At 43.8% G+C, this 27,929-nt stretch overlaps 1 long non-coding RNA gene across 1 annotated transcript; it reads right to left on the minus strand.

The window, feature by feature from the left end:
* Positions 1–42: 42 nt before the first annotated feature.
* Positions 43–27,929, minus strand: LOC309626312. The gene is made up of 2 exons (XR_014243109.1): positions 26,528–27,929; positions 43–20,684 (listed from the first exon to the last, which is right to left on the minus strand). It is a non-coding gene; the product is annotated as an uncharacterized lncRNA (long non-coding RNA).

Genomic DNA, 27,929 nt, shown 5'->3' on the forward strand with positions numbered 1-27,929 from the left:
CTTTATGATTGGTCTTTTTAAAAAATAAATTTAATTAATTAATTTATTTATTTATTTATTTATGGCTGTGTTGGGTCTTTGTTGCTGCGCGCGGGCTTTCTTTAGTTGAGGCAAGCGGGGCCTACTCTTCATTGCGGTGCGCGGGCTTCTCATTGCCACGGCCCCTCTTGTTGCGGAGCACAGGCTCTAGGTGTGCGGGCTTCAGTAGTTGTGACACACAGTCTCAGTAGTTGTGGCTCGTGGGCTCTAGAGCACAAGCTCAGTAGCTGTGGCGCATGGGCTTAGTTGCTCTGCGGCATGTGAATTTTTCCCGGACCAGAGCTCGAACCCGTGTCCCCTGCATTGGCAGGCGGATTCTTGACCACTGTGCCACCAGGGAAGCCCATGTAATTTTTTATTTTCTTTTTTAAAAATAACCATCCTAATGGGGGTGTGATGTGGTATCTCATTGTGGTTTTGATTTGCATTCCATGTTCTTAATAATTTAGTCACTAAGGACAGGTATGGCTTACCCTTTGAAATTCCAGTAGCTCACCCTGGTCAACCAAACAGGGTGTGTATGAAGCCTATTTCCTGACAAGTCTCAGAGCTGCTCTGGAGGGGTTTCACCTTGTAACCCTCACAACCGCATAGCACACAGAGACTGATGGCAATTGTAGGAAGGCAGACTGGGTCAGGAAAGGCACTCTGTGCTCCTGGGCCAGATGGCGGTCTTTCTCTTTCTTTCTTTTTCTTCCTTCCTCCCTTCCTTCCTTTCTTCCTTTCTTTCTTTCTTTTCTTCCTTTCTTTTCTTCCTTTCTTTCTTTCTTTCTTTTCCTTTCTTTCTTTCTTTTCTTTCTTTTCTTTCTTTCTTTCTCTTTCTTTCTTTCCTCCTTTCTTTCTTTCTTTCTTTCTTTCTTTCTTTCTTTCTTTCTTTCTTCTTTCTCTCTCTTTCTTTTTCTTTCTTTCTTCCTCCCTCCCTCCCTTCCTTCCTTCCTTCCTTCCTCCCTTTTCCTTTTAATGTAGCAGCATCAAAGATCTGCCATTTAGTGCAAACCAGGCACTTCGCCCATCAAGCCTGTGAAGATGGTTGAAGTAGCTGCTCTAATGGCTGACAGGCTAGACAGTGGTGAGCAGTGCAAAGCTTGCTCTGTTGGAGGGAAGAGCCGATTACTCTAATGCAACAGCAAGATCCGTAAATTATACCTGTGATGATTGGAAAGAGCTGGATCTAGAAGAATCAATCAGAGAAATCTCTTCTCTAGTGATTGGCTGACGGCAGCAGGCCCTTTTATACTACTTCTTGGAAAGTCCACAAGAAAATAATGCATCGCTCTTCAGAATTAGAGGTATTGGAGCTGCCCCAGGCATTTCTCCTTGATGACACTTAGGAGGATGGTGCCGCTGGAATAAGGATGTTGGCAGCATTCAGGAGGGAAGGGGTGCAGACAGTATTCTTAAACACACCTTGGTAATGGATGGTCAGAGGCCATAGTCATCCTCTTTTGTGTGCCCTTGAAGCAGGAAAGTTTATTTGATGCTGTGGGGATGGCAGGAAGGGCTCCACAAATCTGGTTCTGGGCTCCAGTTGTCAGACACTGGTGAGGCTATTCCAGTCAATGCCAATGAAACTCACCTCCACTACTGTTGCTGTTCCAGGGATGTGACTTTGTTTGTTTGTAGGCCAAGAAGAGTAGTGATTATAGGAGCTTCTGGCCTATGGCAGCAGAGTGCAGAAAGGTACAATTGAACTTCTTAGTGATGGAGATATTACTACTCTAGATGGGCTTTTTGAGTTTCTAAGGAGCAAAATTTCCAAGAGGCAGAAATTGATTAGTGCATTTAATCACCATTATCTCTGAGCAAAGCTTTTTTTTTCCCCCCCCCCACAAAACCTCTGCTAGGATTTCTGGCCATGGATTGGCTAACCTTGTGTCAGTTTCTTGACCAGGCTCCAATCAGCTGTGTCTAGGGACCTGGGTCACATGACACATCACATGGCTGCTCCCATTCAGATACTGAAGGGCAGTGGGCAAGAGAGTTTCAGGAGTTGGGGACCTTGAATTGCATCCATGGTTGGTGGGTCTAATACATTCACACCTAAGTCTGCACTTACAGAAACCAGACACTAGGTTTTCACATTTCTCTCCCCTGCTTAGAACAGTTTCTGCAGATTTATGAGAATAAGTTATAAAAAATATATAGCTCAAGTCTTACTTGCACAATTATTCCTATCATTATTCATCACTTATTTAATTTTTCAAACAACCCCTCCCTCCCAAAGAGAGAACAGGAATAAAAATGAATATTCATATAAATCTCTTGGCAGAAAAAAATATCTGTAAGAGGGTTTCCTTAATGAATTGTCTGAGTTGAGTAGTTTAGATGTTTTCCAGAGTAAGTCCAGATGGAATTAATTCTCCTACTGTCCAGTAGTTTGATTTAACAGTGATTGAGTGAAAGAAAAAATTCTTCTCTCCTTTTGGAATTCTCATCTTAGAAGAACCACCAAGTTCTGAACCCTCACTTGCATCTTCCTTCTTCAAGATTCAGTTGTTTTTCCTTTGCCCCTCTTCTCTCCTCCCCACCTTCAAATAGCTACATTAATGGCACTCTCCTCTTGGTTCCTGGGGCTCACAGCTTTGAGTCAGCTTAGTCCTTCCCTTCTCTCCTCTCTTTCCCCAACAGTAAGTCATCAGTGAGTCCTGTCTTCATATCCTTCAACCTATCCCTTCCAATATATTCCTGCAAATTTGGCAAGTGTCCCGTCTGGGGCTTTGCCTTTGGCCTTCCTCTACTCCCTCAGACTTCCTACACAAAGCTTAAATCTCACTTGGATCACACCACTCCCCTCTTTGCAAACCTATGGTACAGCCTCTGTCAAATTCAAATGCTACTTTGCACACTTTCTACATGAAAGTTCCTAATCACGTGCTTCATGGATTGTCAACCTGTTACCGACCAGAGTTCTTGGCCTCCTTAATCAACAGAAATTGATCAGAGGCCAGACAAGGAATTCAGGCAAGGCTTTATTGGGGCCCCTGCTGCCGCTGAGGGGAGCGAGATCAAGTAAGAGGTTCCCTTGCTCGCTCGCTCCCCAAGGGAGGTGAGCTGCTTCCTTATATGAGGCAAGGTTAGGGGCGGGTCCAGGGGTTGGGTTGGAGGCATGGCTTAGGTGGATTGCCCACCCCTTTGGTGGTGTCGAGTGCAGGGGGCATGCACAGTACCCTGCTTCTGCTTCTGGCTCTTCAGAAATGGCATTTGGTCTTTTTGGTCTTTTTGTGTCTTCTTGTCCATAATTTGCCCCAACTGTGCATGCATGCAGTTATTTTTAGTCCCTTATAGTTCCTTTGTATTTGTTGCTCAAGGAGATATTTGTCCAGGTGCCAGCATCACAGCAAAGGGTCCCAGGTCCCAGACTATCTCAATTCCTCCCCCATTCTGTAGGATGGCCCCACCTCTGACCCCTCCCCTTCTCATCCTTTCTACAGGCCATCGCCTCTCTGGAATTCTCCCCTGCATCATCACCCCCAGGGCCCCGTGCAATCCCAAGTCCAACAGCAAGCCCCCAGCTTGTACCACAGACCCGATACACCCGTGCCTTCCTTTAACTGTCCTCCTTACAGCTCAACCTGCGTCTCCTTGTCCATGATGCCTGCTGTCCTGTTGGTTCCATTAAGCTCATCTCCCACGTGGGAGTCTACCAACACTTGCTCTTGGCTTCCAGAAAGAGGAAAGCCGATTCTCTTTTCACCAGGGCAGCTCTATTGTAGAGTTATACCAGGTGATGTTTGTATTCTAAATTCACTGAAGAACGGGACACATCCTTCCTCTGGCCCAAATCTCCTTACTGCTGACCATCTGTCGTGCCCCAGATGACGGCAAATTCCCCCAGAGGTCAAGTTCAAGAGGCATCTATGTTACCTGGGAGGGATAAGATATTATTGGCATGTAGTGAACTCATACCATGGACTAGTTAACCAGATTAGCTAGAGAATAAGGAATAAAAGACTAGAACAAAGGGCCACTATAGTTTGATATTTTATATATCAGTCAGGATTTTCTTTTTTTCTTGGTGTTTTTTTTTTTAGGGGGGGGTGGTGTAAAATGACAAAAACCCAGTTAGAACTAGCTTGGTTATACAGGGAGCTTTAAATGGATCACGGAATTGAAGAAAGGGTTGAACAAACAAATTGGGTAAGTTAAGGCATGGAGTTGAATCAGAACCTGGAATTCAAATGGCAGCAGGTAGAACCATGGTCCTAGCAGGGCTCTGACGAGAAGAGAAATCAGTGTCACTGAGACACACCCATAAGGACAGCACACAGCTGTTGCAGAGCAGCTCCTGGAATTAGGAGACACCCGTTTAGAAGTTGTATGTAGTACTATTACCTCCAGCATTGACTGCAATTCTGGTGCAAAAAGATGTTCCTTTTGTTTAGTTTTTAGAGATATCAATCAAATGTGTATATAACTAGAAGGTCTACACGTATATCAAATTTCTTGATTTGCTGCAATTTAAACAGCTGCATTTGTATAAATGTTATATCTTTGAAACCTAAGTGTAATTGTTTTTACCTTTTTCTTAGAAATGAGTAATTATGAATATATATTTTACATCTCACACATAATGGTGATGATGAAAACCTTTAAAAGTGCCTTGGAACAGATGGTAGCTTTAGAACAAAACAGACCAATTAGCTGTCAAATCCAGCTACCCGTAGGATGAAAAACAGAGTCAGTTCTCAGGTAGTGCTAAGAAAAGCTCCCACTTATTCTAATACCTTAAGATATGAATTCTTTTGTAAAAATTTTGCCATGGGAAGAACTATGACAGCTCACTGTTATTGAAGGTCACAAACTGGAAGGAAAAAAGAAAAGGCTTCCCTTATCAAATGATATAAAACCTAATTCAAACTGATGCCATTGATTCCAGACCAAACGGTGCAGATTTCTAAGGTTTTCCAAATATGCATTATTTTCCTGTCCCCATTTGTAGAAAAGTTTTATCTCTTTATCTTCTTGTTAGCCATAAGAAGGAGGAAGAGTTAATCTCCTATTTTACAAAAGTAGAGTTTTCTTCGCAGATACAGAGAACAAACTAGTGGTTACCAGTGGAGATAGGGAAGCGGATTAAGAGGTACAAACTATTAGGTATAAAATAAGCTACAAGTATATATTGTACAACACATGAATATAGTCAATATTTTACAATAACTATAAATGGAGTATAATCTTTAAAAATTGCAAATCACTGTATTGTACACTTGTAACTTATATAATATTGTACATCAACTATACTTCAATTAAAAAAAGAAAAGAAAAATACCAGTAAAAAATAGCAGAGTTTTCTAGAACTGGAGAAACCTTAGAAGTCATTACAGATGAAGCAAATGACTTGTCTGAGATCAGACAGCAGTTCAGAGTCAGAGCAGGCACCAGAAAACAAGCGCCCTCTCCAGCATCTTTCGACTACCTCCCTGCACTGCTAAGAAGTTACTTGCTAAAGGACTGTTTCTATAAATAGTCACTCATATCAGACTTTCTTATATGTATATTCATGTGGATCTACTAAATGATTCGATAAAAGATTTTTAGACAACATCTTACATGACCACAAACAGTTTTCAAGATAAATATATTTATGGATGTCCTGCTGTACTCGATAGATATAGCAGGGTTCTTTGTACAGCCCAGAATACGGGGTCTACAGATAGCTGGCAGAAGTTTAATTTAATAGCTAAAGCTTAAATGCCTATTTACTAAGCCATCAAATCTGTGTTTAAATAACTGAATCCATGATTTTACATGAGGATGAATTGAAATGTCTGTCTATTAGCCCTAATACAGGTCAGTCAAGAATCAGAACAGAAATACAGGCATTGAAATCATAAGACAAAGAAAACATGCGAATGAGCAAAGCAGATTTAAGGAATCTGAAAATGTCTATTATTCATGAGGTGGGAGAGTAAGTTAAATTAATTTAATAAAAATTGCAATTATTTGCACTCTGGAAATCATCACAGTTACCCAATCCATGTTTGTTCTGTTCTCTACTTTTATACAGTTTTCAGATTAGTTTGTCCTCATACCCTTCCCACAAAATAAAGTAACAATCCTGATATTAGACCTAGCAGAATACTAGAATCCTGATTCTAAAATACTAGCAGGTATTCTGCTATCACTGGTGTCTTTTCTTCCCGTTACATAATTCTTTTCTTTTTAATCTTTTGGTTTCTTTATGAACTCAAGTTCAATTTTTACGTGTTCACTCTTTCAGAGGAGTAATGTCTTTTTGGTATGGCTTACATACTTGGTGTTAAAGAGGGAGTCCCTCAAATTGTAAAATTGAGGAGAAAAGAAGGCTGAACTAAAATGATCCGCCATGAGCACATTTTGAGGCCCTGTTCTGTGTGAACTGTCTGCTTTATTTGCCACTCCTTTTTAAAAAAAATTATAATATTGTGTTTAATTTCTGCTGAACAGCAAAGTTATATTCTTTTTCATATTCTTTTCCATGATGGTTTATCACAGGATATTGAATATAGTTCCCTGTGCTATACAGTAGGACCTTATTGTTTATCCATCCTACATATAATAGTTTGCCTCTGCTAATCCCAAACTCCCAGTCCATCCCTCCCCCACCCCCTACACTTGGCAACCACAAGTCTGTTCTCTATGTCTGTAAGTCTATTTTTGTTTCATAGATACATTCATCTGTATATATTAGATTCCACATATAAGTGATATCATATGGTATTTGTCTCTCTCTTTCTGACTTAACTTTGCTTAGTGTGATAATCTCTAGGTCCATCCGTGTTGCTGCAAATGGCATTATTTCTTTCTTTTAAATGGCTGAGTAATATTCCATTGTATATATGTACCCCATCTTCTTTATCCATTCATCTGTCGATGGACATTTAGGTTGTTTCCACATCTTGGCTATTGTAAATTGTGCTTATTTGCCATTCTTTTTATGTGACCTTGTATTGGTCTTTACATTTCAATAGTATCTCAACATTTGTCCTTTAGTCTTTACCGTAAGATTCTCTCTAGCTCAAGATTTCTGTAATAAATCACAGTCATAGTTCTTGCTTTCAATAAATTTACTGTCAAGTTAGAGCAAAGATGTGCTGGATTGCAATATGGGACACAGGTTTTGCAAAAATCTGAGAAAACAGAGGTCAGTCAGAGCTGTGCAATCGCAAAAGGGTACTTGAAGGGGATGAGATGCCCTTACAGAATGGGAAGAAGGAAGGCTTCCAAGTAATGGACAATACGAGTTACAAGCCAAAGTTGTGAGAACTACTTTCAAGAACCAAAGCTATGTGTTGGAAAGTGTGTGTGTGAGTGAGGAACGATGCACTGACCCTGAAGATTCTCTTCGGTCACTTTGCAGCTAGGCCAAGAGCCCTAATCTCCAGCATCACCCATGACTCAGTTTACCTGTTCTATCTAAGAGTGCCCATGGACCTAAGGTGATGTCTAATCCATGAGATTCTATCTTCTCATCAACACAGCGAGAATCTATGGCATCAAAGAGAATTTTGTTTAGCCAAATTCTAACACCAATCCAGTGCTCCCTCTGGAAAGTCTATTTATTTAAATGAACTCATTTAAAACGTTCAAAATTGAAATTACATGACAAATTGGATGGGATTTTATAGACAAAATTTGCAAAACTCTGTAACTCTACTAACTCTTTTGAAAATGGGCAATTTAGAATTTTTTAAGCATTAAACTGTCACCAAAATTAAAACTGTACATTGAATTTTATAAAAAGGGATTTTTCTCAAGGAAAAATGAACATGTACAAAGCGCACTAAAGATTAACTGCCCAGAAAAACAATTCGAAACAAAGCTTACTTATTGTCTGCCTCTTCTTGGATATTGAACTTCTTCTCTCCACAGAGAACTGGTTTGTCCCTTTGGCAGACAAGTCAGTTGTGCATTTTACTGACAGGGCAGAAAATAAAGTCTACCACCGAATTTGAAATGAGCCACATCCGACAACCCAGTGGAGAGCTCACTTCTTTTTGTTTGCCTGCAGGATGGTGTCAGGGGGCCTAATGTGGGACGTTCTGTCTGTGTTTGGACCTCACCAGTTGCCTTAGCTTTGGACTTTCAACAGTGAATTCTGCGTGCTGAGGGCCACGTCACAAATCCAGATCATTAATTACTACCTAGGTTGGGTGGAAATCCAATCCCACTATTAGAAAAAAAAGTCGTTCAGTGCTTTGTTCCAACTGACACAAGGCACCCTCACTTTTGTCACCCTGCTCTTTCCCACAGATCAAGAGATGGGGAGATATCCACCTAGCTTTTTCCAACCAGTGGCTCTGAACTCTTTGCAATCTGAGGCATATGATTTGAAAATGTTCACCTACTTCTTATAAACAAAGAAGCTAGATCTTCCTGATAAGTCAGAAATAGTTTTCTAAAAGGTATACTGATAGATTTCTCTCTGTTTTGAAAGTATGGAATACATTTCTTAGTTTTGGTAGATTTTTATTTCTTGCTAAAGAACTCCTGCTGTTACCTGTCAGATCAGCAGGATAGGTATGGGGGGATGAAGTCCAGACTTGGGGGCTGGAGCCTTGGGTGGGAATCCTGGCTCTTCTGAGTTAGGGGCACCTGCATGATGGAGACGGTGCTGTTCCCCACCGGTGATGTAGCCACAACCCGCCTCTCCACCCCTGCACACTCTCTACCCCAGGTGGGAGGCCAAGAAGTGTCCGATTGTCAAGTTAGGGAGGAGCATTCTCCAACATCATTTTATCAGTAACACAATTGCCTGACTTAACTGGTACCCAGTGTGGGATGGGAAAAAGGGGAGGAGGTTATTTCTCTATCCTTATTCAAAAAGACCTAACATGGTCCCTGGAACCTCACTGGACTTTAGTCAATTTTTGCTTGAAAGTAATGAAAGTAGAGAGAGTGGATCTAGTAGAAAAAATCCAAGTAGGTTGTGTGTGAAGATTACAAATAGGCACTGGAAGCAGTTGATGTGGCTTCCAACTCCCCAGGACAGATCATTAACATTCGAATAGAAAGCAGCAGTCTTTCTCCCTGTGCGAAGTTCAGGAGAGAACGTTCACCCTTAGGAGTTCCAGAACACACCACTGTTCTGAGTGTGTGGGTCTCAGCCAATGCTGGAGGAATCCTCAAAGCAACCTCCACCCCTACCCCCATCCCCGGTTCATTCGTTGACTTAGAACAAATGGAGAGGTCTGCCAGCTCAGTGTTCAGGTTTTAAATCAAAGAGTTTGGGAGATAGCAAGATAAAGGGCCTGATTCCACTTCAGTTTCTTTCTCTTTTAAAAATAATAAGGTTCAGAAACACAGTGACCCCAAAGCAGGGGCTGGATGAAGTCCATCTGGTTTCCAGGCCTTGATGTGGAAGAAAAGACACGGCACAGACCATTAATCTCTATCCCAAGAAGGAAGGCGATGTACAAAAAATACGGCTCATTAACCAAAATGGAGACTTTTATTTTTGCTCTTTGGGGAAATTTTTGAGAAGCCGTTGATGGTAAGGGTGGGCCTCTACCTGGCCGTGGAACCGAACTGCGAAGGTGTTGGTCAGAGCATGGCTACCTGAGAGAGAGCGGGGCTCAGAGACGAGCATCTGTCTCCTGGAACCTTGAATGGTAGGCACCTCTCTGCTCCCGCCTCATCTGGCTGGGGAACCTTCGTGGAACATCAGGTATGAGGGCTGTGAAATGTGGATGCTCCTTCCATATTAGCTTAGTTGATGCTAATGGCTGTTCAGGGACAGAAATGTTGGGGGATCTTTTTGGCAGTCCCTTCAGAAATACATAGAAATACATAAAACTATCCAGCGTTCACTGGACAGTTGTTTCCTAGGATACGGGATGGCCACCGCCATTTCTGTAGCCAGTGATGCCGTCTGATTTATCCAAGGGGTGAGGAGTCACTGTAGGTGAGTTAATCACTCGGAAGAGAACGGCAGATGCCAGCTGTCTAGCGAACAGCAAGGCTCTTCTGTATTTTGAGGCTTTTAAAGTACACACACACACACTCACAGTCCCATCAACTCTGCTGTATAAAAGCTATTCACAATTCATAAAAATGTGATTGTGTCAGAATACATTCAAAATGCATTTTGTTCCCAATTATGTTTATGAAAATGGTCCAAATAATGTCTGTGTCCCACTAGCGAACATCAATGCTCTATAACCTGGTTATTCTCACCTTCTCAACCTAATGGGTGCTTATCTAACTAACTGTTTCTCATGCTTCATTTAGGGGGTATCACCCAAAAAGCTGCAGAGCCCAGCCATGGGATAAAGGTGTTCTGTATATTCCTTTGTGTGCCAATAATTTAACTAAAAATACTCCGAGTACTTCAAGGTCCCAAACTCATCGTGGACACTACCTACTTCCTTGTTGATTGCTTGAGTCACTTTTAGGAGAAATATTTGCCCAGGTGACAGGCAGCCACGGGGGTGGGTGGGGGGTGGGGTGGATAAAAGAGGTGGTTAAGAGAAGAAAGATGTGAACCTTCTAGATTTTTCCCTTACCTCCTCCTAAACCCCCTTCCATACTCAGCCAAAGGTCCCATCAAACCATGAGCGGCAGGAACCCAGAAACTGCAAGTCAAGGTCGAGGCATTGCAAGAAGGCAGTGTGTCCAGGCCTCCAGGCAGGGCGGTCCTCACAGGGCGGGGGATGGTCTGCTCTAATTCACATGCTATTGATTTATCGAGGTCGAGGGAGGGGACGGGAGACAAGCTCACGGCAAGATTAGAAACAGCCTGATGCAGACCCAGCCTCAGAAAACCTGAGCCCTGGCCTCACAGCCAGGCCGGGCCACGCTCACTCATCTCCTTCCGGGTCTGACTTCCCTGGACCACAGGGGCAGAGACATCTCTCCATCCTCACGGCTAAACAAACCCCTTAAAACCCTGGAGGATGAACAGTAGGGTGACTTAAAGGCAGCTGACTGGTCCATTTGTGAGAAGCTCTGTCTGCAATAGGATTTCCGACAGTTGTTTGGCATAATTAAAGGATCACTAAACAAAGCTAAGAAAAAACATCTCAAAAATAGATGTGATTCTGGATGGGATTCTAATGGCACAATGGGCTTTCTGTTTAAATTTATCTTTAAAGGGAGCTCCTGTCAGAGCAGGGCTTCGAGGATGGTTAAAGCTGGCAGCACGAACACGTGGTGACTGACGTCAGAACTTCTTGGAGGGGCGTAGGATTTAGGGAGGGGAAAGACGTGAAAAGATGACTTTAGCAGCTATTGAATTTTCTCGGGGTGGCGGTAACTATATTTTAAACTCTCTTCAAGTTCTTTAACGTCAGCTTACTTTAGGGCTAAACCCTATGTATTCTCCAACACATAGGGATCTCCTAAAAAAAGAAAGAAGAGTGGAGAATGGGAATGGGGGGTGGGTGAGGGGAGGGGGTGTGCCCTGGGTTGTTGGCTGTGGGGATCCAAGTAGGCCCGGAGCAGTGGGGAGACAAACGTTTACGTGGCAGGACCCAGCTGCAGCTCCTAGCACACAGTGGCAGGCCAAGCAGAGCGGCTGGGGGCTTCCATAGTTGTCAAAACCATCCCAGCCACCCGACCCTCCCCCATCCATCCAAACAAGAGCCAGCAGGCCGAAAGGTCCTAGCTTACCAAACCTGGGGGAAGAAGCCCCCGAGGGCTCGCAGGGATGCCTGAGCTCGTGGACAACGTCCCAGGCAGAAGCCTCCCCTCCGAGCACACAGCCCAGTGCTGTATGCCACACGGTCCCCGAAGAGGCTTAGAAGCTTCCAGAATGAAGACTTTCCCTTCCTTGGGCAGCATTAATAGTAGCACCTGAGCCAGGATGTTGGCTGCCAGGCATTTGCTGCTTGCATGTTCCTGGTTTGACTATTTGTGAACAACCCCCAAAGCCTGTGACATGTGATCACTTGTTCTCCCGCTAAGGCGCAGAGTGGAATTAGCCTGAGAGCCCGGTTTGGGGAAAGAGTGAGCCACGTAGCTGGCGAAATGAGCTCAGCTTATGGCTTAGCGTCTACATTTCAATGCAGGTGTTGCTGTTTCTCTGCTCAGCACCTCTGTGAGTTGCTAGAAACAGAAAATGTTCTGTTATAGGAAAGTGTTCATAAAGAGAGATAACTACATACGTGGATTTTGAAAGAGAAAAGGATGCAAAATGCTCCAAATAAGCCATGGGTTTTAGCCAGAAAATAGAAATTTTGGATAAATTAGAAAATAGCGGAAAGGATATACTATAGACGGAATTCAAAATCTACAGATGTGCCAGGGTCCTGGATGTTGAGTCTACTGTCCTTTCCGATATCGAGATGTGAAGGAGCTGTGCTCTCCGTGTAGATCCTGAGACCAAGTAATGAAAGGGATCTACCTCCAGCCAAAACTAAGTATCACTCAAGCTGGGCATGGTTTAAATTCTGATAAAACCCAGTCTTCTAGTTTTCCCATGTGGATCCCAATGGCATACTCTTTCTGTAACAAGTTTCTGGTGTCCACGTATGGAGAGTTGTTTACAAGCTCATTGTTTCCCACATCTGGGCACCCACGTCAGTTTGGATAATTTGGAACTGGCATGTCAGTGAAATCGGTGGTGCATTCAAGCTGCCTTGGAGAGGTGGGTGAGGCAGAGGCCCCGAGCTGGCCCCCTTGAGGACAGCAGAACAAACAGAGAGAGACTGAGGGCTTTCTGAGCCAACCATGAGGACCTGCTTATAGGATGGCTTGGTGCTTGTGTCCCTGAGCCACTGCAAATATGTCCTGAACTCCAGCCCCTTGTATTATCAGGACAGCACCCTAACTCTAGTTGGCAGCACCGAAGTCAAGGGAACCCCAGGGACAGAGTGTAGCTTAGAGATTCAGCAAGTTTCTGGAGGTCAAGTTTCATTAGTAGGCATCTCCGAAGTAAACTCTAAACTCTTTGGTTTTGTAGAATATTGGTTTATTTGATATCGCTTGCAGTAATGAAGCCCTCACCTGAGAGCTTGGGCACCCTGTTAGAAAGAGCTGGAGACTCCGTAGGGTTCTGACTTTCTTGCCCAGCACTTTGCTAGGCCCCTGAGGACTTGCTGAGTGTGAGATGGTTTCCGCCACACGAAAGGAAGGAGTGTGATACTTCTTTTGGGAATGCTCTAGGAAGTCATAGGGAACTCGCCTCCCTGCTTTGTCATTTCTTGTACTGAAGTCAAGATGAAGTTTCAGGAACTGTGTCCTGGGGACTACTGTGAAATATGGCTGTGGGGTCACTGTCACTGTGTGAGGGGCCGTATAGAAGAGTCACCTTCACATTGAAGGCAGAGGACCTTTACCACCGCCTGCGCTCCCCTGTGTAGCCCTCGGGGTGGTGGATGGTGTTCTTATGGAAAGAAATCTCTTCTCCTACTGCTCAGAATTAACAAGCACCATACCTGCCTTTGTAAAGGGCGACCGCCCACTCCCACCGTTTTTCTTCTTGCCCACGCACCTCACAGACTCAGCCCGCCGGTTCTCTGTCATCCTCATCACCCCGTCTCCTGCCTGGCTTTCTCTCCCCCCGATCTCCCTGAGGCGTGGCCTGGTTTCCCATCTTTTCCTCCTCCCACACTCTCTCTGAAACAAGCATACTGAGTACCCTCTTTCGGGAGAGCAAAAAGAACATCCTGTTCTGGCCAGAAATTAGTTACATTCAAATGATCTGAGTAGGATGTTTGACCCAGGGATGCAGATCTCAGTCTGGGGTGGGTTCAGCCTGGTCTGGCTGAGTCCTTTTCATCTCTTTATCCTTTTCCCTAGTATTGCCTGTGGCCCAGGGTCAAACTTTATGTCCATCCTCCGTGCCCTGGAACTCTGGCTCATGCCGTGGTTCACACTCCCATTTTTTCTCTCCTGCCTTGAACTTGCAGTTCCCAATTTTGCCCCTGAGGGATAATCTGTGGCTCTCATCTCTTGAAGTTAGTTTCTGATGCCTGACTAATTTCTTTACTTCTAGTATTGCTGATAGATACTTACTAGTCAATGATTAAAGCTGATCCTATTCCTGGGTGAATCATGACTATTGCTCTAAATTAAGTCCTGGGCCAGCCTTACCAGTGGCCCCGTGACCTCAGTGATGGGTGCCAGTGTCCTAGGTGCCTTGTCTGCATTGCCTCACCTCTAACCAGAGCCTATAGCCTGCCCCCCCTACCATTTTACCCCATTTCTAAGCTTACATCCTCGTCTCACCCACCATAACTTAGAATTTTTGCTTGGAAGTGTGCATTTAGTTTTCCGCTCATTTACACTTCACCTGTCCTGGTTTCATAGCATTTATCCTGCTGTGTTTTAAGTACAGGCAGACCTCAGAGATATTGTGGGTTCGGTTCCAGACCACCACAATAAAGTGAATATCATACTAAAGCAAGTCTCAGGAATTTTTTGGTTTCCCAGTGCATATAAAATTTTGTTTACACTACACTGCAGTCTATTAAGTGTGCAATAGCATTATGTCTTTAAAAAAACAATGTACATACCTTAATTTAAAAATATTGCTAAGAAATGCTAACCATCATCTGAGCCTTCAGCGAGTTGTCATATTTTTGCTGGTGGAGGGTTTGAAATACCGTGACAATTATCAAAATGTGACACAGAGACATGAAGTGAGCAAATGCTGTTAGACAAATGGCGCCGATAGACTTGCTCAATGCAGGGTTGCCACAAACCTTCCATTTGTAAAACATGCAATATCTGTGAAGCACAATACAACAAAGTATGCCTGGATTTGCTCACCCGTTGGTCTCCTAGGCCAGACTACAAGCTCCTCTTGGGCAAGAACTGCATCTCACTCATCTTTGGATGACAAGACAGGTGCTCAGAAAATACTTACAAACCATTGGGGTTAGCAGCTGAGGTTCTCAAGGGGAGAGACCTTACAGAATCCTCCAACCTCAGCCTCGCTGCAGACAGCACTTTATCCTGGAAGCAGTGGTAAGAAAAAATGACCGATAACAAATGCTGGAGAGGGTGTGGAGAAAAGGGAACCCTCCTACACTGTTGGTGGAAATGTAAATTGGTGCAGCCACTATGGAAAACAGTATGGAGGTTCCTAAAAAACTAAAAGTAGAGTTGTCATATGATTCAGCAATCCCACGCCTGGGCATATATCTGGACAAAAATATAATTCAAAAAGATACATGTGACCCCTATATTCATGCAGACAAGGCAGTTAATATAGCACTACTCACAATAGTGCTATATTCATAGCACTATTCACAAGAGCCAAGACATGGAAACAACTTAAATGTCCATTGACAGATAAAGATGTCATGTATATATACAATGGAATATTACTCAGCCAAGAAAAAGAAGGAAATAATGCCATTTGCTGCAATATGGATGGACCTAGAGATTATCATACTAAGTGAAATAAGTCAGAAAGAGAAAGACAAATACCATATAATATCACTTATATGTGGAATCTAATATACACAGATGAATGTATCTATGAAACAAAAACAGACTTACAGACATAGAGGACAGACCTGTGGTGGCCAAGGGAGAGGAGGGTCAGTGCAGGGATGGATTAGAGTTTGGGATTAGCAGATGCAAAGTATTATATACAGGATGGATAAACAACAAGGTCCTACTGTGTAGCACAGGGAACTATATTCAATATCCTGTGATAAACCATAATGGCAAAGAATTTTTAAAAAGAACAAATGACTGAATTAGCAAGAGACAGGCTGTTTCCATTCACCCCAGAGACTTTCTGTAGTTCTGTTTGTCTGCTTCTATTTGCTTATTTGTTCCTTTTTAAACAGAGTGGAATTCTCTCTGAAACTCAGGTCATGTTGAGTCAGCTGACCACAACAGTCAGAAAAAAATTTGCTGCGTTCCACTTTTTTTTTCATTGTCAGTAAAAGCCAAGGTTCAAAGCACACAAACCATACCATCACCAGAGGAATGAGAGGGTATAGAAGCTTCCAGAAAGACGCAATCAGCTTGGACCGTTAAAGCCTCCTCTCCCCATCACTCTGCTTTGCTGTGTCTTCCTGACCCATCTCCCCAGGCTTCCTCAACTCCAGAAGTGCCAGGAGACAGAGGTCTGTGCATCTGAGGGCAGAGGGCTGGGGCCGGCCCTGGGGGAGGCAACGTCACAGGACATAGAGCTGTACTCCTGCTGTGCCCCACCTCCTGAGCCTCAGTTTCTTCATCTGTAACATGTGGGAGATGCCACCCACCTTACAGAGTCGTTACAAGGATGAGTGATGTCTAAGTGCTATTATTATTGTGACGATTATGGAAACCTCTAGGCTCAGATGACATTCTCAAGCTGGCACATCATGAAAATCAAGGAATCGCTCATGCATTATTCATCACACCTTGACATGATTTTCATATAACATTCAGCTGGAATATCTTCGATCTGTTTCTTGTTTCATTTGTGGTTCTGAGCCCAGAACACAGGATAACTAGCTCACCAGTTCAATAAGCTGATTTTTTTTTTTCTCAGAAAATGAACATCTGTTTGTGCCAAGGTCTCAGGTTCCTGAATTACCTGGTTTTCTGAGGTTGAGGTATGGACTGAGGAAGGCTCAGGTGGTATCTTGGAATTTCTCAACTAGATTATTAAGGCTGCGTGACACGTATGTGACAGGTATCTATTTGGAGTCACCGTGGGAAGGTGAATCAAGCTCAGATTTTCCAGGAAGCAACTGTCGAATTTTAATTAGCTTTGAGTCCATTTCTCTGCTGGAAATAGCAGATCCCTGAGTACTTTTTCAATAGCCTTCCGGTAATTATAACAATTCCGAAAGGAATAATTTACACAATGTATTTTTGTATGCTTAGAGGAACGAGAAAGGCTGGTACATGCCTGGAGTTACTGTCAGAGAGACGTTTAAAAAATATGAATGACAATAGTGTACACCATCTGGCTCGTGGTCTCCACCAGCACTCTGGGACGGTGCTGTGCAATTGAACTTCCTGGGATAATACCAGTGTTCAGATCTGTGCTGTCTCATATAGTGGCCACTGGCCACACGCGGCCATCAGGCCCTTGAAATGTGGCCAGTGTGACTAAGGCCTGATTTTTTTACTTTATTTCATTTAAGCGAATTGAGATTTAAATAGCACTCGTGAGCAGTGGCCACCATATTGGATAGTGCAGCTCGAAGGCACCATTTGGAGCACCACTGGGGCAGAGGAGGAAACCCACAGGGCACCCGCGGAGCCACAAAGCCCATGAACTTCAGCTCAGCTGAAGCCTCTCGATTGGGTTCTCTGGTTTCTTATCCCACAATAGATTGGAAGCATCCAATGAGAGAGAGAGGCAGACATGATGGAAAGGAAAAGTTGAAATCCTTTTCAAAAGAGAAAAGAGAAAAATAGTCTAAGATCACTGAACATAGGACAAGCAGGCTTTATACCTCAAAAGTATGGTATTTGGTGCCTTGGACCATCGAGAAAATGTTAAGAGTTCAGGAACATAAGAAAGGACAAGACAGAATAAGAGAAACCCTCATCCAGACCTTTGTCCATCAAAGGTGGTGAAGATATAAACGGTTTTGGCACATAAATTGGTGAGTACAGTATTGGTTATCTGGAGAGTCCAGCTCTTGGTCACATCCCATCCCTCCCACAAGCAAGAGACGTCCTGTGATGTCCTACTGCTCTTGGGATGAAACCAAATAACTACCATGACCCTCTGGCCTGCCTGATGGAGCTTTTCCCACCGCCCCTGCTTCAGTTGACCCCATTTCTCCTGACTCTCTGCTCTCCAGCGGTGCTGATCTTCCTTCTGTTTCTAGAAGGTGCCATGAACCTTCCTCCAAAGGACTTTGTGTGCTCTGTCCCTTCTCTCTAGAAGGATCCTTCCACCCGGCCCCAGCCCTCTCCCCCTTCGGATCTCAGCTCAAATGCCCCTGCGTGGAAAGCCTGCTTACATGTCTACTCCTTCTCAGCCCATCTGGACCTGGTTCCTTTGTTATTCACTCTTCCACATGAAAGCCTTGGGCCAACACCTACTTGAATATATATATGCATATATATATATTCATCAGTGAGATTATCTGCTTTATTCATTTGTAAACTCCAAGAAAGCAGGGTTTGTGTTTGGCCTGATCCTTTCTCCTTTGTGCCTGCTTGATATTCGAGAAATGCTAAGTGAGAGAATGGATGAGTTCTGGTGTGTTTCTAAGACAATTTTCAGGATGTCAAGTGTCCTCCAATTCCTAACACTTTCACATCTTTTTATAAAGTCTCTTAGTCTCTGGGATGACTCATCTCCTCTGTAAGAGCCATTTCAAAGTTCTTACCATCCCATAACTTTTTGTCATGAAATCTTCAGCCTTCAAATTCCACCCACTTTACCCTTATTTGCTCCACTGACTACAATCACCCCCAAACTTCCTGTTTCCTTTAAACCATTCATTCTCCTGTTGGCAAGCTGGATGGTTCTGCCATCTGTGGCTCTTTCCTCAGCAATGCAATTTTCTTGATTTTTTTTTCCACTGTTTCTTTCACTTGATTTCCCAGATAGCCTTTGAACTCCTAGCTTACCTTCTCTCTGGCAGGATAGCTGCACTGTCTTTTGAGATTTTTAATTTATGCTCCATGAAATCTTTTTCTATCATCTCTTCCATGGACTTCCTCTAAATTTGCAATCTTTCTATTCCTTATTCTTTCCCTTTTAAAGAAAAATATTCAAAAGTGGGGGAAATGAAGTCTACACTTATTCCCAACTCTTCTTACCTCTGAAACATAAAACATTACAAAATTTCTAAAACCTTTAGAGGTTACCACCTTCTCATTTTCTGTCTGATTCCATTTTTTTCCTAAACAAATCAGGAGTAAAAAACTCCCATTAACCCTATGCCCCCCTCCCTAAACCTCAGTTATGCCTAAGGCTACATTCTCTTTTGTAGAATGTGCTTTCTTCTTTGCTTAAATGATTTTCCCTTTCTAGTAGACCTTATTTAGTGCCATATTCTTGATATAAATTTCTATTCTCTTTAGCAAGTATTTTGATCCACTATTATGTACTAGGCACTGTGTTAAGGAAATGGTAATGAATATGATGAAAGAAAAATCCTTATCCTTGTGGAGATTACATTTTACAGGGAGAGGTATAATAACCATAATGACATATATAATTTTAGATAGTGGTAAACTCTACAAATAATGCTATATAATAAATGCTATCTATAACAAAAGAATCTGAATTTATAACTCCTAGCCTACAGGGCTGTTGTGAGCTAATCACATGTGAGCTAATGTATACATAAGGTATAGAGGAAGGTTCATTATTCTTTTTTTTTTTTCAGAGAAGAAAGGATTTATTACCTGCAGCAAGTAAGGAGAGGGTTCATTATTCTTGATGGAAGTCCTGACTGTTTTTTAAGCACAGAGTCCTGCCAAAAATGTATTAAAAATCTTGTCATTATTATTTTTTTTAATGAAAAGGAAGATTATTCACCCAGTCGCTCAAGAGATTTTTATGGGGTGTCTTCTGTGGCTAAGGTACGAACATACATGCCAAGTGTTGCCACGAAGAAGAGAAAATCTGCGACATTCTGCCTTTGAAAGCAGCACTGAAATAACAAGTAAACTCACGGTGGCCTTTGCCCGAGGAAGGCCACTGGGGGCAGAGAGTGAGCTGATGCATTACCCTCAGACTACTCGGGGAGACTCACCTCCCAGCCAGTCCACTTCCCACGGCTCGAGGTGGCAGAGCCCTGACTGTTCTGCTACAGTGTTTAAAGGTGCTTTATAAGAACAGCAAGGCCAGTAACTCAGATTGAGGGCTTAGAGTTGGAAGGAACTTCATGTGCCATTTGTCTATTTCACAGATGAGAAAATATATGTAAAAACATATATAAACACACACATATACATAAACACATGTATATATACATACATATCCGTTCTTTTGATCCCAAACAATCCCTTTCTCTACTGTTACTTTAATGACCTTCTTTTTTTTTAATTTAATTTTTATTTTATATTGGGGCATAGTTGATTTACAATGTTGTGTTAGTTTCAGGGGTACAGCAAAGTGATTCAGCTATATATATTTATAGATATATATTCTTTTAGATCCTTTTCCATTATAGGTTATTACAATATATTGAGTAGAGTTCCCTGTGCTATACAGCAGGTCCTTGTTAATTATCTATTTTATATATAGTAGTACGCATATGCTAATCCCAACCTCCTAATTTATCCACCCCCCAACCTTTCCCCTTTGGTAACCATAAGTTTGTAATGACCTTCTGACCAAAAACATTCCAAGAGTCAACTTTTCAATTCAATTCGACCAACCTTTTCTGTTTGGTTAGGTGCAGAATTGCTTGCAAAGCACAATAGGAGACGTAAAAATGAACAAGGGCTTGTTTCCATGTTCAAGGAGTTTGCTGCATAACATGGGAGATATCATTCACAGTGGTAAGTGATACATAACAGCACAGAACAAGTAGCATGGACACGCACCAAAGGAGATGAACTCTAGCTTAAATCGTCCTGCAGGGAACTAGCCCACAGGAGGAATGAGGGGTCAGAAGCGGGTTCCCAGAGGCTGGTCCTGGGGTGCAGGGCTCACAAGGCTGGAGAGGGTGGTAGGTGGAAGAGAGAGTGAAGTGCCTTCACGAGGGGCTTCCCAGGCCACGCAAGGGGAGTTTGAACTTGATTCAGTCAAGGTTTTGAGTGGAGGAGTAACTTCATCACAACCGTGCCTTAGGATGCAACTTCCAGGAGAGAGAAGAGAGGCAGGTTGGCATTCGTTCGGCTGGAAAATGGCAGCTCGATTCTGTGATTCACATGTTCCCTGTGATAATGATAGTTCATTATCATTGATAATGATGTTGAATGTCCATTGCAGCTCTATTTACAATAGCCACGACATGGAACCAACCTCCGTGTCCATCAGCAGATGAATGGATAAAGAAGATGTGGCACATATATACAATGGAATATTACTCAGCCATAAAAAGGACCGAAACTGAGTTATCTGTAGTGAGGTGGATGGACCTAGAGACTGTCATACAGAGTGAAACAAGTCAGAAAGAGAAAAACAAATACCCTATGCTAACACATATATACAGAATCTAAAAATAAAAATGGTTCTGATGAACCTAGGGCTAGGACAGGAATAAAGACACAGACATAGAGAATGGACTTGAGGACACGAGGAGGGGGAAGGGTAAGCTGGGACGAAGTGAGAGAGTGGCATGGACATATATACACTACCAAATGTAAAATAGATAGCTAGTGGGAAGTAGCCGCATAGCACAGGGAGATCAGCTAGGTGCTTTGTGACCACCTAGAGGGGTGGGAGGGAGATGCAAGAGGGAGGGGTTATGGGGATATATGTATACGTATAGCTGATTCGCTTTGTTACACAGCAGAAACTGACACACCATTGTAAAGCAATTATACTCCAATAAAGATACTTAAAAAAAATAATAGTTCATGTTGATTGAGTGAGCAGAGAGCTTTGCATACATTAGCTCACTTAATTGTCACAACACTCCTCTGGGCTGGGAGCTTTTATTATTTTGATTTTAGGATGGGGGAAACTGAAGCTTTGAGAAGTTACACGCTAGAAAGAGGCAGATTTGGGGACCCAACCAGGTCAATTCTATTCCTAAATCCACTCTCTCACCTGCGATACTATATTGCCCTGCAATGCCAACTGCAGTTGGCAATGATTTTGTGAAGGGGGTACAGAGGGGAGAGGTGAAAATAATTGTTAGACACCCCTACTCTGGCTGGTGTTGAAAAGGATGGTTAGAGGACAAAAGTGGAGCTTGCTCGTCACCAGCCTGCACTGCGGGGGACTTTTAACCCCTGAGGGGCTCCTTCTGCCAATTTTCTGGCCCCCATTCCTCACCTTCAGTTTGTCTGCACTGAAATCCTCAGCATAATTTTCATATTAATTTAAGAAAATTAAGAATCAGGAAAGCAAGGCTATTATAAAATAATCCCAAGTAGTATTTTTCAAAGCCTAATGCCAGTAGAGTAGTGGTTTTATTTGTGTCACCTGCTCTTGTAAATTAGCCTTGACATTAATAGCCATGAATGCTCTACATAAATATAAAAGATCAAAGGGCGATTTTACAATTTACGTGCACAAATCAGAACGGTGATTTTATATCATTCCTGTATCCTGAATTGGTTCAGCCCCAGCGTTAACCTTACGCTAAACTTTCTAATCAGTTATTTCCTGGTGGCAACATCTAGGGAAAAACACACCACTCCCTTCAGCACAAAACATCTTATGGTACTAAAACTCCAATTCTTTATTTGTGTTTCACCCCAATTCCAGAACAATAGGACCATGATTACAGATGATGCTTTAAACATCTGCTATCACTTTAGAGAGATGTTTTACAACAGGAAAAGGTGCATCTCGAAAAAGCAAATGCACACTCAGTAGGATTTTGTCGCTGTGAACACTGCAGGAGCGCGCTAGGTTCATTTGGTTGAACACGGAGGCCTGTAGCCCTCAGAGGTCAGACCTGACTCTTTGTTAAGACTGGAGAATGGGGACAGGTCTCGTGTGTCCCTCCCAGTGGGACTGTCAATGGGCTCACAGCGAGCTTACACGAAGATTTGTTAGAGGAATACGTATATAAATTAATCAGTGATCGAATGAAATTGGAAAACACCTCATCCAAGGAAGTCAGTCCTGAATCCCCATCGTTTCAGAATGAAGACGAAACTCTTATCTGCTTTTAAATTGCTTAAGGGACAATTTCCTGAAAGCTTTTTCATTTTTATTTTTGGCCATACTCAGAACTGGAGGAGTGTAGGCTTCCAGCATTACGCCTCGGAGGAGATTTCAGCCACTAGACACTCTTCCTCAGGTCAAAGTTTTCTAGGCTGGGTACCAAGCACCTTATTCATAACCTCACATTGCAGCCCGCACGCCCCTCCCTCCCGCCCTCCCTCCTTCCCTCCTGTCTTTCTCTTCTCTGAGCAGGTGGGAAGTGTTCTGGGGTACCAGCCCCTCTCCTCTTTCCTTCTTACTTCTCTCTCTTGTCTGTGTCCTACTTCACCTCCATCCTTCTCCTGCTCCAACGCCTCCCTGTTGTGGGTTTCTCCCCACATCCTGGTCCCCTCTCCCCTCCTGACTTTACTCAGTCTTCTTCTACCCAACCCCTCACCAGAGAAACGTTTCTGTGTTTGGCATCTCTCTCTCCCCTTCTCTCTGTCTCTCAGAAACTTTGCCCGTTCTCTGAATTTCACTGATTTCTTTGATGCTTCACTCCGGCCTTCCCAAACAGGCTCTCCGCCCTCGCCCCTCATGTCCTGTGCTCCCCATTAAGCTCCAGGGCTGTACCTGCCACTGCACCCCGGCTTCGTACACTCAGATCTCTAGTTCTTGTCTCAAACTCAATATAAAATAAGCCTCCCCTTTCCCCTGCTCCCAAATAGACTCTTTCCCCCAACTTCCTTTTATTGTTCATGGTGCCACCACTTTCCCAACCTTCCCAGTTCAAAATCTGAAGTGACCTTGATTGACACCCCAGCCAGTCACAGAGTCTTGCCGATTTTTCCTTAAATATCCGCCTCGCATCTCCTCCTCCCACTCTGCCCTCCTTGCCACTGCCTGGGCTCAGGATCTCTTCACCACAAACCTTGCTTATCTCTCTGAGCACTGCTGCTCCAGCCTCTCGCCCCACAAGCCAAGGGGGTGGGTGGAATGCAGAGGGCACGCTATTGCTAAGGCCAAAGCATTGTTCTGTTTTTAAAAAAACAAAAAACAAAAAACAATGCTTTGGCCTTAGCAACGTCAGCCAGGGGTAAGGAGGGTGGGGAATGATGTCAGGGACTGGTGTGCAGAGCAGCTTTGATGCTGCCCCACTGCTGAGCCACCTGCAGGAAAGGGAGGCTCCAGGTGCAGGGCTGGGGGAATAACCATGATTCTGCAGATATATATTGAGTCCCCACAATACTGGATCCTGTCTTAGGCACAGAGATACAATAGTGAACAAAACAGTTCCTGTCCTGATGGAGCGTACTTAGTCACAGGAGGAGGTAGATCGTAAATAAATAAAGAGGGAATGTGATAGGGAGTGATAAGTCATAGGACTTATGAATAAAGAAATCAGAGCCAAATAAAGGGAATAAAAAGTGAATGGGACCAACGGCCAATAAACATTAAAAACTATTCAGTGTTATGAGGGAAATGGTAATCAAAGCCATAATGATGAACCACTTCACACCCCCTAAGATGGCTATAATAACAAACATAGAAAGTAGCAAATGCTGGCAAGGAGGTGAAGAAATTGAGGATTTCATCCGTTGCTGACGGGAATGTAAAATGGGGCAGCTGCTGTGGAAAAGAGTCTGGCAGTTCCTCAAAAAGTTAAACGTCGAGTCACCATATGACCCAGCGATTTCACTCCTACAGAGTCACCCAAGAGAATTGAAAACACGTGTTCAAACAAAAACTTGTACATGACTGTTCACAGCTGCACTATTCACAATAGTCAAAGGGTGGGGACGACTCCAATGGCCATCAGGTGATGAACGGATAGACAGAATGGGTTCTATACGTTCAGTGGAATATCGCTCAGCTGCAAAAAGGAAGGACGTACTGATTCGTGCCACGTCATGGAAGACCCTTAAAAACATCATGCTCAGTGAAAGACGCCAGACACAAAGGCCACATATTGTATGATTCCATTTATAGGAAACATCCAGAACAGGCAAATCCATCGAGACAGAAAGCAGATCAGTGGTCGTCAGGGGCTGGGGGGCTGGGGGAAATGGGGAAGGACAGCTTGGTGGGCAAGGGATTTCCTTTGGGGATCATGAGAATGTTAAGGGACTAGACGGTGGTGATGGTTGCACAGCTTTGTGAACGTACTAAATACCACTTAATTGTACACTTTTAAAATGGTTAAAAAGGTAAATTTTACCACAGTAAAAACAAGTGAATGGGATGGTCCAGGGTTGTCCTTGAATAAAAGGGTCAAGGAAGCCTCTCAACTGAGGGGTGATTTAGGCCAATACCTGAAGCTGGAGGGTGTATAGTGACAAGGGCAGAGAGCCTTCCGGGCTGGGGGCCGCAAAGCAACAGGACATGATGGGTGCATGTCCTGATGCCTGCCAGACCCTGAGCGCTGGACCCGCACATCAGCTGCGGGAGATGGGCACTTAGCCCTCCCTCACGTGTGAAACGAGTGCTGCCGAGGCAGTAAGAGAAGATGCTTGCCGAGTGCTTAACTTAGTACCTGGCGCCTGGTGAGCTCTCAGGAATGGGGGTCGTATTATGACTTCAACCTCACCTGCAATCTGAAGCTTGAAACTGAGCACTTCATTTTGTCCTATCTGATAATGTTTGGTAATTATTTAATGAATATAGGTAGGAGTCAAAATACATGATCAACACCAATGAGGGTATTTATATGTATTGGGATAACCCTCCCCCAAGCCTGGTGGCTCTTCCGATACAAAGCATAGAGAATGCACTTGAGTCAGTGTTCGACTGACCAATGATTGATTGACTATTGACTGATTGTTTTGGCTCTATCATCAAATAGGAGTGGAATTTTCTTCAAACTAAAACTTAAAAGGAAACAATGACCTCTGGGAGGAGGGGGAACAGAGAGAGAGAGAAAGAGAGAAACAGAGAGAGGTGGAGGGAGGGAGGGGAGAGAGAAAGAGAGAGAGAGATGGAGAATTGGCAAATAAACACCTGGTCCTGCCAGGTGGGGCTATATTGAAAGATTTCATAGGCACAAATGCTTGCAAAAATAAAAAATAAAACAATTTGCGCAAAGAAAGATCTGGAGGAGTGGTGGTAAGTTTTGCCCAAAACTGGCTTCTGCACATAAATTCCTCTTTTGTCTCCAGAGATTGTAGTTATCGGTGTTCAAAGAAATTGTTAACATGTTTTACAAAGAGATGGAAGGCAAATCTTTAATGTCTTATCACCGGAGAAAGGCATAAATTAGAAAATATGAGAACATGAGATAGTAGGCTAACATTTCACAACAATTTAGAAGCAGGATATAGATGGATGGATAGATAGATAGATAGAAAGATAGATCATAGACAGATAGATCATAGATAGATAGATCATAGATAGACAGATAGATAGATACTCAATAGATCAATGGATGTAATGGTACCCACCTGCTTGAGGAGGAAGCAGTTAGGGAAAGAGAACCGGTTCAGTTTCATTTGATAAGAAGAGAAGATGTCAAGAGAGGGCTTGCACCCGTGCCTGTGTGAGCTGGTCACATGACCAAGCAGCTGCACCAGAGGGCGAATAAGACCAACGGACCCTTGTTTCCCACCTTTCTGACCCGCACGCACCCAAAGGCATTTGGGTGGTTCCACCGAGGAACAAGTACTCCTCAAACCTCCAGCCCTTTCTGCACAGAGAGAATCGCCCCTGCAATTTTCCCTCCCTAAGATCCTTGTTTCCCCACTTTATCCTCTTTCAGAGAAACAGACACAAGCCCTGTGCAGCAGTCAAAAGCTAGGAAGCAGCTGGCTTCTCCCAGCGCCCACTGGCACAGTTTTCCCAATCATCTTTTCAGCAAATCAATGACAAAGGAAAGAAAATATTTACCTGAGGTTCCCGCTTTCCTCGTGAAAGTCTAAAATGGAATAATTACAAAGCAGCCCGATGCCTCTTCCCAGAGTGGTTTAAATCCCAAATCTGCCTCTGAGAGCAGCTCTGAGTTTGAGCTCTGAATAGAGGCTGTGTGTTATTTTAACCACAAGGTTTCTAGCCGGGAGGAGGAGAGATGGAAATGAGCTTGGCAAAAGCAGAGGCACGGCCACCTCAAATGCAACGAGCTCGCAGAGCTGATGGAACAGCTTGGGGACGTTCGAAGAACCCTCAAACCAACGTTTCCTAAATGAGAGGTGAAATAACTGTGGAACATTCCAGAGGAGTAAGATAAGACACTTATGGTCTTTTCTAAAAAAAGGCACACTGGTCCGCCCTGTCTGATACCGTGTGCAGGGAAGCCCCGCTCAGAGCTGGCCCGGGGAGCCCTGGGTCTGGACAGGAGCAAGTCACACCTGCAGACAGCCGTGCTCCACGCAGCAGGGAGCCTTCTGGGGGCTAAGGGACAGAGGGACCAAGGAGCGGGACCAAGTCCGATCCTTCGCGTAAAAGCAAAACCATCATCCTGAGAACCCACAGGAGGTTATAGGGTAAGGGAGGAGCTCTTCTGGACTACGTTATTAGGGAAGATGAACCTGTGAGTGTGTGTGTGTGTGTGAGTGTGTGTGTGTGTGTGTCCCTCACTTCCCAAACAACTTAAAAGGCAAAGATCCAGCCACAGCTTGGACCACCGTTAGAGGCCCTCCTCCTCCTCAGCATTTTGGCAAAAGGCAAACGCCACCTTTGGACTTGGAGGAGGAGGAAGAGTTATCGCACAACAGAATCAACAGCTCAAACCAGGGCCCCTGAAATGGCCAGCGGTCCTTTACTGCCAGCCCTTCGCAGAGGCCAAAGGGGGTTAACTCCGCTTTTGGAAAAACTCAGCAGTGCTTCCCTTCAGCAGGGTCGTAACTCACTTTTATATAGAGCCTTTCATCTCAAAGGAGCTTGAGGTGCGTTTACACCAAAATATAAATTATCCTGTGCGCAGTCATCTCGGGGACAAAAAAAATGGCCCAGCAGCCGCGGGCCAGGACACGGCCAGTCAGTGTGGACACTGGATGGGTGGACGGCAGGATGGGGCCAGGAGGGCCTGTAAGAAAGAACAAGAGGGACCTGTGATGCTAATATCACCCTTTCCTCCCTGGAGCTAGAAGGAACCCCTCCCATGTGGGCGTTCCTTCTTGACTCCCCCTGTGTCTTCTTCCCTTCGTACCTACACACACAGCCTCCTAAGGGACCTCGATATCATAAACTAGGAGGAAAACAGTGACTGCGTCTTCCGACTGGATCTTGTAGACCAGGGGCTGGCAAACCCAGACCTGTTGTTTTTAATTAAGTTGTGTTGGTCATAGCCACG

Source organism: Balaenoptera borealis (assembly GCF_965194805.1).
Source record: "Balaenoptera borealis genome assembly, chromosome: 3".
Classification (NCBI taxonomy): domain Eukaryota; kingdom Metazoa; phylum Chordata; class Mammalia; order Artiodactyla; family Balaenopteridae; genus Balaenoptera; species Balaenoptera borealis.